At 42.5% G+C, this 20,248-nt stretch overlaps 1 protein-coding gene across 2 annotated transcripts in view; it reads right to left on the reverse strand.

The window, feature by feature from the left end:
* CUL2 (cullin 2) overlaps positions 1-20,248 on the reverse strand; it is a 275,413-nt gene that overhangs the window by 22,667 nt on the left and 232,498 nt on the right. The gene's annotated exons all lie outside the window — the stretch shown is intronic.

Consider the following 20,248-nt stretch of genomic DNA (forward strand, 5'->3'; position numbering starts at 1 on the left):
TCGATTCGATACTTGGGGGTTTGGATCCCCCGAGACCTCAAGACTCTTTATGACTGTAACATTTCCCCACTACTCCATGACACTTTACGTGACTTACAAAACTGGTCCACTTTCCCGCTCACAGTAGCGGGATGGGTGGCTCTTTATAATATGGTGCTCTTTCCCAAATGGTTATACCGATTTCAGGTCCTGCCCTTGCTTTTATCCTTTTCTCATAAAGCCCGGTTAATTAAAGGATTACAACGTTTTCTTTGGGGAGGCAAGCAACCCCGCATGCAATTTCTTAGAATGTGCTTACCTAGGGAAAGAGGGGGTTATGGCTTATTAAATGTACATTGGTATGCTATTGCCTGTCAGATGAGACACATTAATGATTGGTTTAGGGGGACGTCTGACTTTACTGCGACGTCATTGGAGTTGTCATTGCTGGCTCCGTTTCATGTGAGTTATTTCTTGCATGTGGCGGACCCGCGGCTTCGTCCTTTGGTGGCCCAGTACCCGATATTTGCACCGGCTCGACGAGCATGGAAGTGGGTTTGCAAACTTGCTAGATTGCCTTCTGAGGTTTCATTATACTTACCCATCCAAGGCAATGGAGCCTTTCATCCTGGACTACAAAATACTGCCTTCCAGAGGTGGGGTGTGCAGGGACTTCAATACCTATTCCACTTATTCTCCGAGGAGGGGAAACTGGCGACTTTTGCTGACTTACGTCGGACATTTACTTTACCACCTAATGATTTTTTTGCATATTACCAAATATGACATTACGTTCAGTCTCTTCCGGCACACCATCTTGAGGAAGATAACAGGGAGGCTCTTTCAGAACTCTTTAGCCTTTCTGCACAACAGCGGATTCCGCTTCGATTTCACATAGTGGGGATCCGGGATGGGCACTCTGGCCCCAATTTGGACATCTTAGCGGCAACATGGGCTGAGGACTTGCACTGCCCAACAGATACAGACGACGCTGAAAAATATTCTGAAGGTGTCTCCTAATATTGTCCACTGGGAAATGCAGCTAAAAATTGTTTTGAGACTCTATATCCCGCTGGAACGAGCAGCCCGGATGGGGATTACTACAATTCATTCTTGCCCGAAATGTGCACATGCTCACGCATCATTGGGGCATATGCTTTGGAATTGTCCCAAAATTCAACAGTTCTGGCGACAATTAGGGCACTATATTACGCGGCTCTGGCGGAGGCGTTGGCTCCCACAACCGACAGTTTTATTTGGACTTTATAATATAGCCACGCCCAAACCCAAAGGAATGTCAGCTTTTGTCACTAGAGTGCTTTTGATGGGGAAGAAAGCAATTCTTACTAACTGGCTGTCCCGAGATCCCCCTTCCTACGCTCAATGGAGAGCGTTGATGATTGTTCATGCGACGCTGGAACGGAGACTAGTGGGAGATTTAGATCGTGGACCAGGCCGCAGATTCTGTCAGACCTGGGAATGCTTCTGGCAGGACCTCACACCATATGCTCGCAGTAGACTCTTAAATTGTTAGGACTATCTTACACTCTCAGCCATAGTAGTGGCATTGGACTTTTGGGGTGGGGAGGGAAGGGAGGGATGGGGGAAGGGGTGAACTTGCACTGTTATTTTTTGGATTTGTATGCAACTTCTATTTGTACGTTCTGGTTGAAATAATAAAAATCATTTGAACATAAACATCAGGGCCATAGGCCCTAAGACAGAACACACAAAAAACTGGATAGAAGGAGAAAACCTATACTGCCTTTTCCTCACAGAAACCTGGCTAACTTCAGAGACAGACCCCAGAATAACAGAAGTCTGCCCAAAGGGATACAAAATAATAGTGGTCTGCAGAGAAAATAAGAGGAAGAATTGCCATCATTGCCAGAAACACCATAGACCTAAAAACATAAGACAAATAACTACCCTATATATGGATCTACTAGCCTGTCAACTCTTAAGCACATCACTCAAAGGAACCCTAGCCTGCATGCTCTGCTACATAACACCAGGAAATGAACACAGCAAAACCAAAATTTGAAGAGTTTATATACTGAAACTCATTATCAACAACTTACAACTTAATCCTAGGAGACCTTAACCTCCACCTCAAAAACCAAACCTCCAAACAAGTAGAAATCTTACTATCATACCTCGAAGCCTTAACATACAAGATACTAGACCCTAAAGCCACATATGAAAAAGGTCACTAACTCGACATTGCAGCCTACATGTCCCAACAGCCCATACAACCAGAGATTCACACATCAAATGAAACTGGCACCGTTCCCTCTGGTCAGATCATTATACTTACTCCTTCAATATCAAATGGACTAAAAACAAAAACAAACCAATCGCACAAAAAAATAACCTACAACTCATGTAAATATATCGACCCTACCATATTCTGGACTAAAACCATAATCGAATACAATAACCCCAAAAAGACTTCATCTCACAATGGAGCCATCTAGTTCAACAACCCTAGATGAGCTAGCCCCAGAAATCAGACAAATGGTTCGACAACGAATTACTCCTGCTCAAAAGACAATGCAGACTAGAAAGAAAATGGAGAAAAAACAGTCAAGATTCCACAAAAACAGCATGGAGAAAACTAAACCAAAAATACAAACAAAAACTGAAAGAAAAAAGAAAGACATAATACACAAAGCAAATAGGAGAAGAATCCCAAGACACAAAAAAGTTCTTCCAACTACTAAAAGAACTCACACCAAACCCTACCTAACCAATAATGACCTCCCCCCTCAGCCACCCTCTTAGCGACATTCTTCAAAAACAAAATCGCAACTATCAGGTCCACTTTCAATGGAACACCTACAACAGCCTTCACTGAGAAAGAATCAGTTGCAGCAGACAGAACCTGGTCCCACTTCCCACCTATACAATGGTCAGACCTAAACAAACTCTATAATAAATATAGCCACGCAGCCTGTGACCTCAACCAATGCCCACCATATCTATTGAAAACCTCCAGTACACTATTTTGCACCTTCCTAATGCAATGGATACAAACTTTACTCACAGACGACCACTCAAGACCTCAGCAAAATCGCCATCACTCCAATCCTAAAGGACCCCAAAGGGCCGACAGATCAACCTTCCAACTATAGACTCATAGCTTCAATACCACTTTATGTCAAGCTAATGGAAGGCCTCATAGCTAAAGTCTTAACCTTATACCTAGAAAACCACAACTTACTCCACCCTACACAATCTGGCTTCAGAACCAACTACAGCACTGAGACCTTGCTAGGATCACTCATAGACACTGGTAGACAACACCTCAGCACAGGCAAAAAAATGCTGATTATTCAACTACCGCATTTTTTGCTCCATAAGACACACCTCACCATAAGACGCAACCCAAATTTAGAGAAGGAAAACAAGAAAAAAAAACATTCTGAACCAAATTGTATACTAATATATACCCGACACCTTTAAATTCCATCCCAGCCCCCCCAATCAATCATTTTTACATACCCCCCCAGCACCTTTAAATTCCATCCCAGCCCCCCTAATCAATCATCACTTTTATATACCCCCAAGCACATTTAAATTCAATTCCAGCCCCCCAGCACCTTTAAATTCCAACCCAGCACCCCCCAATCAATCATCATTTTTACATACCCCCTCAGCACCGTTAAATTAAATCCCAGCCCCCCAGCACCGTTAAATTCTGTCCCAGTACCCCCCCCGGTGGTACCTTTAAATGTTGGAGGTCGGTGGACGGCTGCCTGTTGCTTGTTGGGACCCGCAGCGCACAAGCGCGCTAATGCCTGGGCCTGGACACTTCCCTAATTGGGCCAGTCGCTGGTGCTTCACAGGGCTGCTGCCTGCTGATTACCGGCACGTTGGGGCCAGTGGCGCACAAGCGCACTGCTGCATGGGCGGGCGCCACTTCTGAATGACTGCTCAGTTCTAATGAAGCAGCCATTCAGAAGTAGCGCCCGCCATGCAGCAGGTAATCGACGTGCAGGTAATCAGCAGCCAGAAGCCCTGCGAAGCACCAGTGACTGGCCCAATTAGGGAAGTGTCCAGGCTCAGGCATTAGCACATTTGTGTGCTGCGGGCCCCGACAAGCAGAAGGCAGCTGTCCACCGACCTCCAACATTTAAAGGTACCGCTGGGGTGAGGATTTTTTGTATATTCGTTTCATAAGACGCACCCTTATTTCCGCCCACTTTTCTAGGGGAAAAAAGTGCGTCTTATGGAGCGAAAAATACAGTAAATCTCTCCATAGCTTTTGACCTGATAGACCATGACATCCTCCTACAAATACTAGACTCAATAGGAATCACTGGTAAGGTACTATCATGGTTTAAAGGATTTCTGCAATCCAGAACATACAGAGTTAAAACAAACAAAGAAAAATCAGAACCTTGGTCTAATCCCTGCGGCGTACCCCAAGGATCACCACCATCTCCCACACTCTTAAACCTATACATTGCTCCCCTCAGCTCTTGTCTAGACAAACTAGGCCTTACCTCCTACAGCTATGCGGACAGCACCATTCTACTTCCTTTTGACCAACCAGCACCCTCCATGGCAGACACAATACACAAAACACTTGATACAGTAGCAACATTGATGAAAGAACACAAACTGAAACTAAATCCTGACAAAACAAACTTCATCTTCCTCGAAAATAGCAAAACCCTAACTGTAAGAAACCTAGTAATAAACTCAATCTCATATCCCATCCAACCCACTCTAAAACTCCTGGGAGTGCTGATAGACAGAAGATACACCATGCAGTCACAAATCAACAAAACAATAAAAAAATAATTTGCAGTCATGAGAAACCTAAGACAAGTTCGAAAATTCTTCGACAAAAAAACAGTTCCAACTTATAATAATAATTAATAATAATTAATTTTTATATACCGCCACACCCGAAAGTTCTAGGCAGTTCACAACAATTAAGCACAGTACATACAATGCAATACATACAATGCAAATGCATACATCAGATTAAAATCTTCTGAAGATTCAGCAGAATAAAATGCTAACTATATAAGGAAATACAAACAATTTAAAATAAGATAAAAGTTAAGTTAAAAGAATGAACAACATTAGGGGCTCATTTTACTAAGCCGCGCTAGCGGTTTAATGCGTGTAATAGCACACTCTAAACCACTGGACGCGCTACCCGCTACCGCCTCCTCTTGAGCAGGCGGTAGTTTTTGGCCAGCGCAGGGGTTAGCACGTGATGAAAAGTCGCACGCATTAACCCCCATTAGCGCGGCTTAGTAAAAGGAGCCTTAAGATTCTAGCCTATTAAATAGATGTGTTTTTTTACCTGTTTTATAAAGTCAAGGTAAGAAGAAGCTTCTAACACCATTTTGTCAAGCCATATATTCAATTTGGCCGCCTGAAAGGAAAAGGTTCTCTCAAGGAACCTTTTGTAATGACAGAGTTTTATTATGGTACAATCCATAGTCCTAGGTCTAATGGACTACTGCAACATAGTATATCTCCCTTGCCCAACCATGATGAAGCAACTACAAACAGTACAAAACACAGCCCTAAGACTTATCTACTCACTGAAGAAATATGACCACATTACAGAGGCATACCACAACTCACACTGGCTCCCAATACAAGCGAGAGTACTCTTCAAATTCTACTGCCTACTATTTAAAGCCATAAACGGACACAGCCCAGACTATTGGAACAACCGACTAAATCAATCCACCTCAAGAAGATACAGAAGAACCCACGCACCCTCCAACCAAAAACGTGAAACGAAAAAAGCTGTACGACAACCTCCTAGCCACTCGAGCAGCAAAGCTGGCCCACCAACTCTCCAATCTACTGATTTCAATCACAGACTATAAACCTTCAAAAAAGAAACAAAAACCCTACTATTAAAAAAAATACATAAAACCAAACTAACACAACTAGATCTACCTCAAACATCACCTGCAATACGCTCCATTGCTTAGCAAATTAGAAAATATCCAGACCACTCCTTATGTATTTCTAAATGTCCTGACAATTCATATGTAATCCGCCTTGAACCGCAAGGTAATGGCGGAATAGAAATCACTAATGTAATGTAATGTAATTCACTGGAATGTGAGTAAAAGCCTCTTTGAGATCTAGAAAGCATAGCTAGTTATTGCGATCTAAGAGGAGATATAAAGTTGCCAGGGATAACATGCAAAACTTCTCCTTCACTAGAAACTTGTTCAGGCCCCTGAGGTCTAAGACTGGACGCATACTTCTCGTCTTCTTTGGGATGAGAAAATACTGAAAGTCAAACCTCCGGTTTGTATGGGCAGGTGGAACTTCTTCTATAGCATTGAAAAGAAAGGATTCTATTTCCTGAAGAAGGAACGTCTGCTGAGGGTTGAAAGAAGACTCTTGTAGGATGATCTGGACTCATATTGATGAAGTGAAGAGAGTATCCCTCTTGAATGACTTTTAGAACCCAAAGTTCTATGGTTATCAGTTCCTAACGGGGATAATACAGTTGGAGCTGAACTCAGATTGGTTGAGGAAGAGGCTGAGGAAGAGGAACAGCGGCTATGCTCTCTAGATGTCTGTCAAAAAGACTGAGCAGGCTTTTGAGGAGCTGCTGCTTGAGGTTTCTGAGTGCGCTGTTTTTGCTTTTTCTGCTGTGGTCTAGGAGGAGCAGCTGGTTTTGAAGAAAAACACCTTTGATATGAAGAAGATGGCTTAAAAGATTTAGAAGTTGAAGGCTTAGGCTTGGATTTAACTAAAGCATCCCAATGTTTCTCATGATCAGCAAGCTTTTATGTGGCATTTTCAAAAGTCACCAAACAGCTCATCTCCCAAGCAGGGAATGTTCGCTAATCTGTCCTGAAGATTGATGTCATATCTGAGACTTTTAACCATGCGACACGTCTCATGGCCACTCACATACTGAAGCTCTGGAAGATAATTCAAATGCATCATAAGCAGATCTTGCCATATATCTTCTAGCTAGGGCAAGGTGCGAGAGATATGATGAAATTCCTGTAAATGTTATGGAGGAATGTATCTGTCAAAAGAAGTCAATTTCTTAACAAGGTGCTTTACATAGCAGGAAATATAGAAATAGAAATCGTAATTTAGAACTCTATTCGCCAATATGGAATTTTGGTACAGGTGACATCCAAATTTGTCCATATTGTGCCCTGGTGGCACTGATGGAGCAGATTTTTTTAAAGTCAACTCTACCACTAGGGACTGACGCTGAAGCTGCGGTTTATTCAAATCTGGAGAAGAAATTATTTTATATAAAGAGTCCAATTTCCTGGGAGCCACTGTAATGGTTAGGGGCTTTTCCCAATTTTTATGAAGAGTCTCTTTGAAAATATCATGTAAAGGCAGTTTAAGAAGTTCTTTAGGAGGCTCATCATAATCTAAAGCCTCCAAGAATTCAGCACTCTAGGCAGAATCAGCTTCTAGCTTGACTGGTAGCTCTTTGCCCAACTGCCTAATATATTTAGTGAAAAAGTCTTTTAGTAGGAGATTTTGCACTTGGTGGAGACATTTCCAAGGTAGTGCCATAAGCCTCCGTTGTAGGCTCAGGTAAGTCCTCGGCTGAATCAGACTAAATCAGAGTAATAAAAGGGCTTTGGTGAAGGAGTGCATCGGGAAAATTGATGCTGACATCGAGTCCGGTGTTGATCCGATGACTGATGATATGACACTCTTTTACACTTGGAAGACTGTGAGGGAGAGCAATGTTTTCTCTTCAAAGCTCCTGAAGAGGAATGTTTACTGGACTTGGGATCGCTTAGATGAGGAGGAACAATGACAATGTTTTGAACTGGAGTGGGGCCTCGATAGTCCACGCTTGGGCATGAACGTCGATGCCGCTCTAGAGAGCCAGTGTCGGTATCACAGGACCTGGTGGCCTTATACTAAGTCTGGTTAATATCGGGGTAAGGAGTTTAAACATATCACTCACTTGGAAAAGTGCATCGAGCTTTTCACGGAAAGAAAGCACAGGTATCTTTGGCCTTTCTGCTGGTACCATCAGTGCCGCGCCTTGCCTTGGAGAGGGTGACCTTGAAGTGGATGCACACCTTGATGTATGAGAGGCAAGATGCAAGAGAGGTCGTTGCTTGGTTGGTATCAAGGGACTCGATGCAAAGGTGACCTGCACCACCTGTTGGGAAGCTGGTGGCTTCTTAGTTGGCTTAACAGACTGAGCGATGTCTCCCAACGCCGGTGTCGATGTCTTCGATGTTGAAGGTTGCGACGTCTTCTGTGTCCATGCTAGTGCCGAACAGCTTTTCTTGTTGAAGTTTCTGGCTCTTAATGGAACGTGTGTGCAGGGTAGAACACTGAGCACGTTACACGCCCAAGCGTATACCATCTCATTGCAGGTCCAGTTCGCCATTGTTGCCCTCTCTTTTTAATAAGATCTAATTTCTTTGGGAAATCTGCTATCCACCTTAAATTTGAAATTCTATATCTATACGGATGATATCACTATTATTATCCCCATCACTTCATTTTCTGCAGAGATAAAGAAACATATCTCATTTATACTTACCCAGGTTGAACAATGGACAATTGACTTTATATTAAAACTTTACTCTGAAAAGAAAAAAGTATTTTTGGCCAATTCAGATGACAAAATCAAAGAGACCTTATTGCAACTTAATGGCCAAGATTATCTTATAAATACTTCTATTAAAATACTTGGAGTTACTTTGGACAGTCATTTAACTTCTGATGAACACGTTGACTTATTGGTCAAAAAAAGTTTCTTTGTATTATGGAAGCTTCGTACCATCAAAAAATACTTTGGTTTAGTCTCCTTTAGACTATTGGTTCAATCTTTGATATTAAGTATCCTTGATTACTATATATCTTACAAGAGAACCATCAAAAGACTGAGCATTATTCAGAACTCAGCCATCTGCCTCATTTTTGGTTTAAAGAAAACAGATCATGTCGGTCCTTATTATAAACTATTGCATTGGTTGCCAGTGGAGGCAAGAATTATTTTCAAATTTGCTTGCATCTGTTTTAAAACTTTAACTGGCTTGGCTCCAACTAATCTTTCCTCTCACTTTGAACTGGCCTGCACCACTAAATGTACTCGAAGATCTCACTTATTTGCTTTTCCTACGTTAAAATCTTGCTTCTATAAGAGATTCTTAAACAGGACGCTTTCCTTTCAAGTTGGTAAAATGAACATTTGGTTCAGCTAAATAATCTCAAAAGCTTCTTTCTATCAATCTTTTAGGAAATCAGTAAAGACCTACCTTTTTGACAAATTTGTTAATTCATAATCTTCTCCTGTTCTTATTTGTTACTTGTATTCACTGGTTGTCAGCTGTCTCTTTATTGTGAACTGCTTAGAACTGTTATGGTATAGAGGTATACAAAAATAAAGTTATTATTATTATTCTACACGGTGGGGGTCAGTGATGGAAATTTGCCTTTGGCACCTGCAGCACTTTTTAAAATCCATTAATGGCCGGGACATTGGTGGGAAGACCGCCTCAGCCAAATCAAACTCAGTGGCTGAGGAAAAAGAAAAAGGCCTCGTTGGGCAAAGCCCACGAGGAGAAAAGAGAGGAAAAGTTTCCCCCGCTTTTTTTTTTTTTTTAAGAAAATTAAGAAAGCTGAAAAATATGTAAAAGAAGAAATAACTTGTTAGCAGGAAGCTAAAATGCAAAAAATTTGAACGGTGTTCAAAAACACAATTTCTTAGTTCCATGGAAATCTAAGAACTGAAGAGCTGCAAGTGGTGTCAGGCAGGAAGGTACTCGTGCATGCGTGGTGTGGGCAGTTTGTGAACTTTCTCGAGTTCTTAAAGTGGCGATGCACTTTTAAAGCTGTTCGTACTGGGGCTCCATGGATGACGTCACCCACATGTGAGAATATGCTGCCTGCTTGTCCTGGGATAAATGTCTTTTTGAGTTTAAAATAAAAAAAGTTTCTTCCTCTACCAAGACTAGTCACATCTATCAATTCCTAAAAGGACTTTTTTTTTACTAGAATATTTCACCTTTTGTGGCTAGGGACCCATAATATAACAGCATAGTAATAGGTGGTTGATAAAGACCAGCAATGGTTCATCTAGACTGCCCAGAAAGGTAGCTTAGAGTCATACCTGTAGTTCTATGCTGAACATGCAAATTATCTCCTCTATGTATATATATTACAACCATTTATGTCATTTGTTTTACTAGATAGGGATCTTCTGTATTTATCCAAGATCTTTTTGAATTTTGTCACTATTTTCCCAGTTACCTATACCAGGAGCTGACTGGGACAAAAGGAAGTGTTTATCAAGTAAACTCAGGCATAGTACATTCTCTTAGATTTACACAGCTGGCATCATGACTGTTATAACTGTCCAGGTCTTATTGTATCTAAATAAGCAAAACTTACATTTCAGCCATTGAGTTGTGGCTTTCTTCAGAGTATTAAAAAAAAAAGTGTCACAGCATGACGGCTGAAACGTCAGTTCCACTTACCTAGGTGTGGCAAGACCTGGCCAACTGCAACAATCAAGCTGTGATCTGCTTGATTTATCCAAACTTAAAAACAGTATCAATTTTAGGTGTTGCGTTATACAAAAATTTGAGGCCTTTCCATTTAAGAACATCCACAGCCAACCTGGAAAACATACAAATAGTTTGCCCAGATGCCTTCATTATCTGGTGCCTGATGGTAGGTGAATGGCCTGAATCAGAATCAGTAAAATGGGGTCAGTGAGAAACAGTTACCTGGGTATGGAAGAACAAGTAAGTAAAGTGATTCCCAGACTGAGAGCAGGAGTGATGACCATATATCAGGAGTAAAGCCAGGAAAAGGAAGAACAGCCATAGTCTAAGGCCAAAGGAACAGTGAATGCTGGAGTTGACATTAGTAAGTTACAGTATCAGAAAGATGGCAGGGCTGGACAGACTGAAAAAAGCAGTGTCTGCTGGAGTGGGAATGAACAATATGACTAGGAAGAGCCACACTACTCCAGAACACCTCATTTGCCGGCAAATTTTATTTTGCCCTTTTGATTTTTTTTTTTTCTTTTTTTTTTGGGGGGGAGGATATTTTTCTTTTAACCTTAGGGTTTATCCCACTGAACCCTTACATGCCCTACTGGCCAATATGTTTAATAAATATTGAATGTAAATCACTTAGGCTATAAGAAGTATATAAATACTAAAATAAATAAAATAATAAATATGTCACACTGATGCAAAGAAAGTCCAGAGTTCACTGTGGATTGTTTCAGTGAGCAATGTAACTCTGGATCCTGTGATTGGATTGCCTCTGCCAAGCCTAGAATTGCTGGTGACTGCTTTAAGTCAGAGCATACCAACTAAATTTAAAAAAAACATTTGGCTGAGGGACATGTCTGGAGATATGGTTAACTTGGTAGAGCAAGAAATGCAGCACAGCCTAATCAGCATGTTAATCAGTGAGAGCAGCCCCCTGGATTGGTGACATCTGTGGCGAGAAAGGTATCAGTTTCACATATGGCATGGGGTGTTTGGTCTCTCTTGTGAGGAGAGGTTTTGTGTTTCCTCCAGCCTGAAGACTTTTTCCAGCAACCAGGCACATTTAATATACCAGTAACTTTAATATACTTTATTACCGTATATGTTTCCACCTTCATAAGCTGGAACTTATATTTAGTTACCATAGATCAGGGGTAGGGAACGCCAGTCCTCGAGAGCCGTATTCCAGTCGGGTTTTCAGGATTTCCCCAATGAATATGCATGAGATCTATTTGCATGCACTGCTTTCAATGCATATTCATTGGGTAAATCCTGAAAACCTGACTGGAATACGGCTCTCAAGGACTGGAGATTCCTACCCCTGCCATAGATGAAAAGTTTAGTTTAAACTCATCAAGAATCTTTCTGAATGTTCCGAGAAAAATGATTAGTTAACCAGAAAGATAAAACAGAAGAACAAAACCTCTCCATGAATGAGACACCAGCAACAGAAAAAAAACGGAGTAGACAGCAAACCAACAGAAACAATCACCAGTCAGACTTTATTGGATGACACTGTGATAAAAGCATACAGTAAATGACTTGACACTAATTGTGTTTCAGCCAACAGGCCTGCATCAGAAGTCAAACTAAATAAAAACAATAAGGACATGTAAAAACTACTAATAAATACATCCAGAGCTTCGATTACAATTACCTTTTGTGTACTGATACATCAGAACAGTAAGTTTTTATAGATCTAATATATAATACATTTTAAGTACATGTTCCCTGGCCCCTTTGTTATTTTAGTTTTTATTTGGCTATCTCATTGCATAATTTTATTACCTCTTCTTGATTTCATTTGATATTTTAATTTATCTTTGCATTTTATTGATTAAATATTGTTTTAAAGCATAAATGTTCATCTTATGCTGTTTATTAGCAGTTTCTAAAAGTACATATCATGGATGTATTTATTTATTTAAAATTATTTATAACCTGCCTATCCACAAATCTAGAGTTCAACGAAATAATCACTCTTAGTGGTATTCAGAATATACTGTTTTTAAACTGCATAAAACTGTTAATGAATTTTATGCTCAGAGTAATGGAGGCAATAACAGGGGAAAAACCCCAACACTACTACCTCATCGCCCAATCATCGCATATTCAAGAACTTTTTGTAAAAATGCGGTTGTTTAAATTATTTGCATTTTGTGCCACTAGGGCTACACTCTTTGCTCTTATAAGTTGTATAATTTAAATCTGAACAGCAAACATATCTTATAGCTTGTAAAAATGACTGTTAAAATGACTATGGGATCTGGTAGTAACTGTCTAATGAGTTAGCCATGCAAAAAAGCCCCCCAAAAGAATATATAAATGCTTAAAAGACACGATAATATAGACTGGGTGTGCCCTAGGACATTACAGGCAATATGATTCCTTAGCCTCCACACTAAATAACACAATAAGCTCAAATTTAAATAAGGAGCACCCTCAGCATGAGATTGAAAGCGCTGAAGAGCAGCTCAACAGAGCGGCTCTAATGCTTAGAGAAGCAGAGCCGGCAAACACCATCATCTGGGTGCTCCTGTGTGCTTTAAAGTGAAAATTAAGTGCAAACAATGTGCAATAAATAAATAAATAAATAACAATGGAAAGGCAGGAAATCAACTGTCCTGAAATGCCCCGAATGCTTGAGCCCACTGCCTCAAAAACAGGCAGTATAAAAGTTAATCACTTGTCCCTCCAGGTACTTAGCTGAATGAGCAATGATGTAGTCAAATGGTATTAACGGGAGCCCAAGTCCTTTTCAGTTAAGGCAGAAGTTAAGGTTTCTTGGAATGATGTCTCGGTATATAAAGCCAAGCCTTAGATTAGATTAGATTATTTAGTGTGGAGGCTAGGGAATTGTATTGCCTGTAATGTCCTAGAGCACACCCCGTCTATATTATTGTGTCTAATGAGTTAGCCAGACATATACACAGGCATCATTAGATAAGCTGCTTAAACAATTGCTGTCTTCTTTTTGGCTGGTTCCTTTGTCTATTTAATTAGTTAATATATACTTAATTTTTTTTTTTTTTTTTTTTAAACAGCCTCTAATTAGCCTAATATTTTTGTCCAACATAAAGCCAGCACAAACCTTGCCTTATTCACAGAAACCCATGTTACAATTGGTGTTATCAGAATTTCTACCTCTTCAGGAAAAACTACATTTACTCTTGCAAAAGACATTAAAGGGGGGATTCAACAAAGGGCGCTAAGCATGTTAGCACATGCTAACCGCTAAAGACGCCCATAGGAATATAATGGGCATCTTCAGTGGTTAGCGTGCGCTAATGCGTTTGTGCATGCTAACAAGCTTAACCCCCTTTGTTGAATCCACCTCCACCCCCTTAAATGCCTTGGGCAAGGATTTTCCAGGAGTAACATCAGGATCAGACCATGGTACATGCCTCTCATAATCTAGTGGAGTTACACCATGCAAAGAGAGACGCATTCTTCCTAGATCCTGTAGTCACCCTTTTGTGTACTTCAAATTCAGATCTGCAAGTAAGACATGCTTTACCTTCCCCCTTCTCTAAGGTTTGAGAATTTTCAAAGTGGCTTGGAGTAGAGAAAGCGAAGTTACTTACCTGAGATCGAGTCGAAGCCACTGGAGTCCTGGGGCTGCAGGCAGCATGGCGTCGAGCAGAATCAGAGCCGACCTGCCTCTCTGCTTGTGAAATGGCTGGCGGAGGGGATAGGAGACCCTCGGCCGTTTTTGCCACTGTCTGTGCCTCTGCATTCAACCCAGGCCTTGGAGCAGCCAACGGAGAATGTCTCATTAAGCCAGAGAGTTTTAAAAGCAGCCTACTCTGCTGTTGCTGGGTTTCTTTAGTTAGCAGGTAAGCAGGGTTTGCTGCAGCTGCCGATTGGGCTCCCCAGGGGGCTTTTCCGGCGTCGGGTGTGCCGATGGTGTCTTCCCTGCTGCTGGTGGGGATTTTTTTCCCCCTTCTGCTTGTCTTCCCCCGGGTTCTGAAGCGTGTGCAGGCGATTTTTGCGGGCTCTCAGGGACATCTTGAGGCACTGAGGGCAGGCAGCCATGAGGTGAGCCTCTCCTAGGCATCGGACACACACCTCGTGGGGGTCCGTGGAGCTCATTTTCCTCTTGCAGGTCGGGCACTTCTTGAATCACGGTTTTGCTGTGGTTTTTTCTGCTTCCATTGCCCTTTTCTTCTGGTTTCTTTGTCTTCTTCTTTTCTCTTTCTTTTTTTTTTTGGAGAGCTGTGATCCGGCCGTTGGGAGGGCGGATGAATTAAACTGAATTAGTGAGGGTCAGCACAGGTATATATAGGGCTACCTGCACATGCTCAGATGAGGCTCCCAAAGCCTCACCTGAGCTCTGGGAGAGCAAATCCGAATTGGGGACGTAGATGACGTCACCAAAAGTGTGGCTGACTTATCCTGCTGTCCACGGAGAATGACATGGGAACAAATTTGTCCCTGTCCTCACCCCATCCCTGAAAGCTCTGTCCTCATCTGCCCAAGTCTCTTAATTATTCCCTCTTTACGCCATTTATTCTATGACACATCGCGCAAAACGATTTTCTCAGTGACAGTGCCAACTCTATGGAACTCATTGCAATCAATCCTCCAGGAACAATCTTCTTTAGACAAATTTAAATCTAACCTAAAAACCGTTCTGTTTAAAGATTCCTACAACTTATAACGCCACTAGAACATGAAATAGAGCTATAAGAATAATCTTTATAAATATTCTTGGGTGCGATTTTTTTATTGTTTTTAAAAATTATTTATTTAATTAATTAATATTATTAAAGAAGTGGCTTGCCTCAGAGATGGAGCCATACACCCTATTTAGGGCTTATTTGATATAAAAACGTTCTCCATCTCCTGAGGCAAGTCATTAATTAAATAATAAAAAACAATAATAAAAAAAAAATCATACTCAAGAATATTTATAAAGATTACTCTTACAGCTCTATTTCATGTTCTAGTGGTTTTATAGAACATGTTGTTTAACTTTGCAAACCACAGGAATTTTTTCATTTGTGCCATAGTACAACTTATAACATCCATAATAATAAAGGGGCATAATCAAAAAAAAGTCTAACTCCCCTTTTGGCCTAGGCCCTAAACGTTGAAAGTAGAAGCAGGGAAAATGTTCATTCTCAAAACAAATGTCCAAACTGAGGTTTGAGAATGGCCTACCTCTATGTTCAGCTGTTTAAACAGCCATACTACCACTACATCTACACTTACAGCACATAATCAACCCCAAAACAGCCTAAGTCCCAAACGCCCAAAACAAGAGCTTTTCGGTGAAGGAGGGGCCAGTCTTTCGCCTAAAAGCTGGATTCTGTAACCGGTGTCTGTCAAAAAATACCGGTTACAGAATCACCCTCCCTCCCGCAGCAATGATCGCGGCAGGAGAGATGCCTCATCCCCCCTGCCGCAAGAACGATCCCCCGAAGTGCTGTCAACTATGGCACTTTGGGGTGAGGATCGCGACACGAGAGATGAGGCATCTCCCCTGCCGCGATGCTCACCCCAAAGTGCCGCGGGTCCCAGCACTTCGGATCGCTATTGCGGTATGAGAGATAGCCAGACTCTCCTGCCGTGATCCTCCCCGGTAGTGATCCAGACAGGAGGGAGCCCAACCCCTCCTGCCCAAAGACTGGACGACCCCACCAACAAAGATCGCAGCAGGAGGGAGCCCAACCCCTCCTGCCTGAAGACCGGATGACCCCCCCCAACGAAGATCGAGGTAGGAGGGAGCCCAATCCCTCCTGCCCCAGCGATCCCCCTACCCCCACTAAGATACAGGCAGGAGGGATCCCAGGCCCTCCTGCCCACGACAAACTCACCCAAACGACCGCTCCCTGAACAACCGACCCTGTGACATCCCCCCTTTACCTCAAAGAAGTTGGCCAGACGGATGGGTCCCAAGCCCGTCCGCCTGGCAGGCCCACCATCCGCAGAATGGCGGACCTTAGGGCCTGATTGGCCCAGGTGCCTAAAGCCCTGCCCACAGGAGGGGCCTTAGGCACCTGGGCCAACTTAGGCAAGAAAGTGTTCCAGGGAGACATGTTATCAGCAAAGAATTGTGGCTTCTCAGCAAATAACCTGAATCTTCCCATGTTTGGTACAATGAGGAAGTTTCTGGGATCAGTGGTCCATACAGTAACACAGATTCCAGGAACGTCTTCATTGTAGGGGAATATTTTGGTGTTCGGCTCACAAGTCACAATTCTGGCTGAAAATATGGCTCCCTGGAACACTTTCTTGCCCAGTATCTTTTAGAAGTTCCCAGTTTCAGGCATATTAAACCAGAGGAGTACAGGAATTTTGTTCATGGTTGTGGGTCAGTATTTTGGAAAGCATTATGGAATACATTACTACTAAACTTACATCTTAGTGAAGCCCTGCTTACTTTTCAAAATCAGTCAAAACCCTTGCTATTTCTACAGCCATATTCATGATTGTATTATTTTTGTAATTTCATTTTTTACCCAGGAAGTTACATTAGACAGTTTGACATTCAATACAGTTCCTAGTGCAGGTAGATCAACACAGTTACAAATACATAGCTATAAGTTTAAGTAGGTCATCTTTGACACATGGTTATGTCCCAGGAGTTGCACTGGACAGTTTAGAAATGGGCTTTTACAATTACCATTTCAGTTACTTCTGGGATGGCTCCCAGTCTTGGCACAGAAATGCTTTTAAAAGTTGTCTGAACCAAGATCGTAGTGTAAGTTGTACTTGGTTCCAGGATTTTGCTAATTGATATTGGATGGATACGATAATTTGCCTTGTAGACTTTATATTGTTGCTTGCTGGGAACTTTAAGTGAAGATTTCTGGTGGAATATCTGTTGGAGGGACCCTGGAATAGGGTGGCCAATTCTGTTAAGTAGGCAGGAGCATTCCCTGTCTGAATCACATCTCTCTTGATTTGTCTGCAATGGTGGAATTTGATAAGTGTACTTTGTATCTGTTGGTTACACTTCATATTTCTGGGGCATTTGACACAATTAGTCATGAAATAATGCTCAACCCTATCACCTATGTGCAATTGGGCTTGATGGTACAGTTATATAAAATGGTTTGAATCTTTTCTTAGTGAGAGGAAGTTTTGTATGGAGATGGATGATATTTGATCGTCCAAACTACCATGTTCCACAAGGATCATGACTCAGCATTATTATTCACTATTTTCTTGTTATCTCTATGCAAGTTACTGTATTGTTTAGGGCTGAATTTGAGATTTCTTGCTAGGTGTATAAAATCATTTGAGAAATGTTTTTCCATGCTATGATTGTGTTTAACTTAAAAACAGTGGATGAAAAAGAGCCACTTGAAATTAAATGTGGCTAAAACCCAAATTTTATTGCTCTCTGGTTATCCATTGTGGGATGCTCATTCCTATTTTTCAATAGATACATCTATTCCAATTGTTTACAATATCTGCAACTCCCTGCCACCATAACATTTAAAACACCTACCCAACCACCTACCCACCAGACGTCGTCGCTGCTGCCACCGTAGCTGCACCTTTTAAAACAGTTACCCACCCTCTGCTGCCTCCTCCTCCTTCGTCGCCGCTGCTGCAGTCCCTGGTGATCCAGCGTGTATCCCTCTCTCGCTAGCGGCGCACAGGTCGGGCGCGCATATGTCATCAGCAAGCTTTCCGCACTCCTGCTTGTGCCCGTGCTGTTTTCTAAATGGCTTTGTCAGTTCTTATGGGACTCGTGAGAACTGACGAAGCCATTTAGAAAACAGCGCGGGCCCAAGAGGGAGCGCGGAAAGCTTGCTACTGACGTCCGTGCTCCTGACCTGTGCGCCGCTAGCGAGGGAAGGATACACGCTGGACCACCAGGTACGGGGGATGATTTAAAAATACCAGGGGGGATAATCTAAAAGTACTGGGAGGGAATGATTGATCTAAAAATACTGGGGGGATGATTTAAAAGTACAGGGAGATGATTTAAAAAGGTATGGGGGAGGCTGGGGGGGGCGGGCTGGTTTGGGGCGGGCTGGCTGCCACTATGCGTGTCTACCATTAGACATGCCCACCTCTAGACATGCCCTGTACCCTGTCCCGGCCTACCACTAGACCACCAGAGGGGGGACAGAGTACAAAAATTTGGTTCAACCATTTGGTTCAAAAAATTTTTTCTTGGTTTTTCCTTCTCTACAGGTGGGTTCATCTTATGGTGAGGTGCATCTTATGGAGTGAAAAATACGGTAATATAAACCAAGATTAAGACTGAAGCAAAGAGTGAATGAACTGGCCTTTTCTTTTTTTTAGTACAGTGGTACCTTGGATTACGAGCATAATCCGTTCCAGGAGCATGCTCATAATCCAAAATGCTCGTTTATCAAAACAAAGTTCCCCATTGGAGATAATGGAAACTCAGATGATTCATTCTAGAACCCGGGGTCTATACCTGTCGGGTGCCGGGTGCTGCAGCGCTGTCTCCTCCGTCGGTCATCTGAAGAAGAACCCCACAGTGCCACTTCGGGGGAGATGCCAGCCGCCGGAGAACCCCACAGTGTCACTTCGGGGGGGGGGGTGCCAGCTGCCGGAGAACCCCAGTGTCGCTTCGGGGGGGGGGGGGGGATGCCAGCCGCCGGAGAACCTCGCAGTGCCTTCAGAGGGATGCCTCCTTCATCCGCCGGCCAGCCCTCCACGTCGGATGCCCCTCGCATGCTGGAGAGCCCCCACCCGAGCCCAAGCAGCCGAGTGCCGCCCCACCCGCACGACACGCACAACACTAATGATTGATGCTGTGCGCATCACACGCAACGCGCAGGCGGGACAGCACACGGCCATGAAGGCCCAGACAGAGGTCCTCCAACCTGCGGAAGGCACCCGATGTAGAAGGCTGGCCGGAAGACGGAAGAGGAATCCCCCGAAATGGCGCTTCCTGGACTGTAAGTGCTCGTTGATCGGGGCAGTGCTCGGTTTGCGAGTCAAAAGTTTGCTGAGTGTTTTGCTCGTCTTACAAAACACTCGCAAACCGGGTTACTCGCAAACCGAGGTACCACTGTATTTGTTTTGGACTGTGAATATTGTATGTACTCCTCTCTTAGAATGGTGAGACAACATGGATTTGAAATAAATAAAAACCCTCTGGATATAACTGCACAGGACTGCATGGCCTCTCTTTGTGATACTGACCTGGTTAGCTCTTGACCACCCCCTACCCACCTTCAAGAACAAATACTTGATGCCATCATCTCCTTTGTCTTCTGGTCTTATATCAGTCACTTATCCACCCTTTCACTTTCTTAATCAGACCATTTCCTGGTTTCCTTCATTAATCATTACTTCCACTAATCCTCTAATCAAAGCAGCTAAGAACCTGAGCACTCTCTTTTCAGACACTTTCTTCTATTACTGTGAAAAATTCCCTATGGATTTCTATTCCCTTCCCTTTCGTGACTAGGTAACAATTTGGAATGGCACTCTATGCTCTGCACTGGATAAAGCTGCCTCAGAGTGCATTTATACCACCAAAACAAGGTAGACCCACTCTTGAGGAGACAACTCTATTGGGCTAAAAGAGCCTAGCATAAGTCCCCTCAGTTCATAATTTCAAAGAGCACTCTTGTTTCTGTCCATGTTATGTCCATGCTAAACCAGGCTAAGAAGAGAACTCTCTTAGCATGGCTCTAGTTCTTCTCTTCAGCATTCTTAGACACTTCAACATATAGGTCATTTTTTTTTTTAATGACCTAACAAATATCTCCTGATATCAAGTTAAAATCTGTAAATATTTATACTATTACTAATTATTTTCTTCAATG

This window comes from Geotrypetes seraphini, chromosome 2 (assembly GCF_902459505.1).
Source record: "Geotrypetes seraphini chromosome 2, aGeoSer1.1, whole genome shotgun sequence".
In the NCBI taxonomy this organism is placed as follows: Eukaryota; Metazoa; Chordata; class Amphibia; order Gymnophiona; family Dermophiidae; genus Geotrypetes; species Geotrypetes seraphini.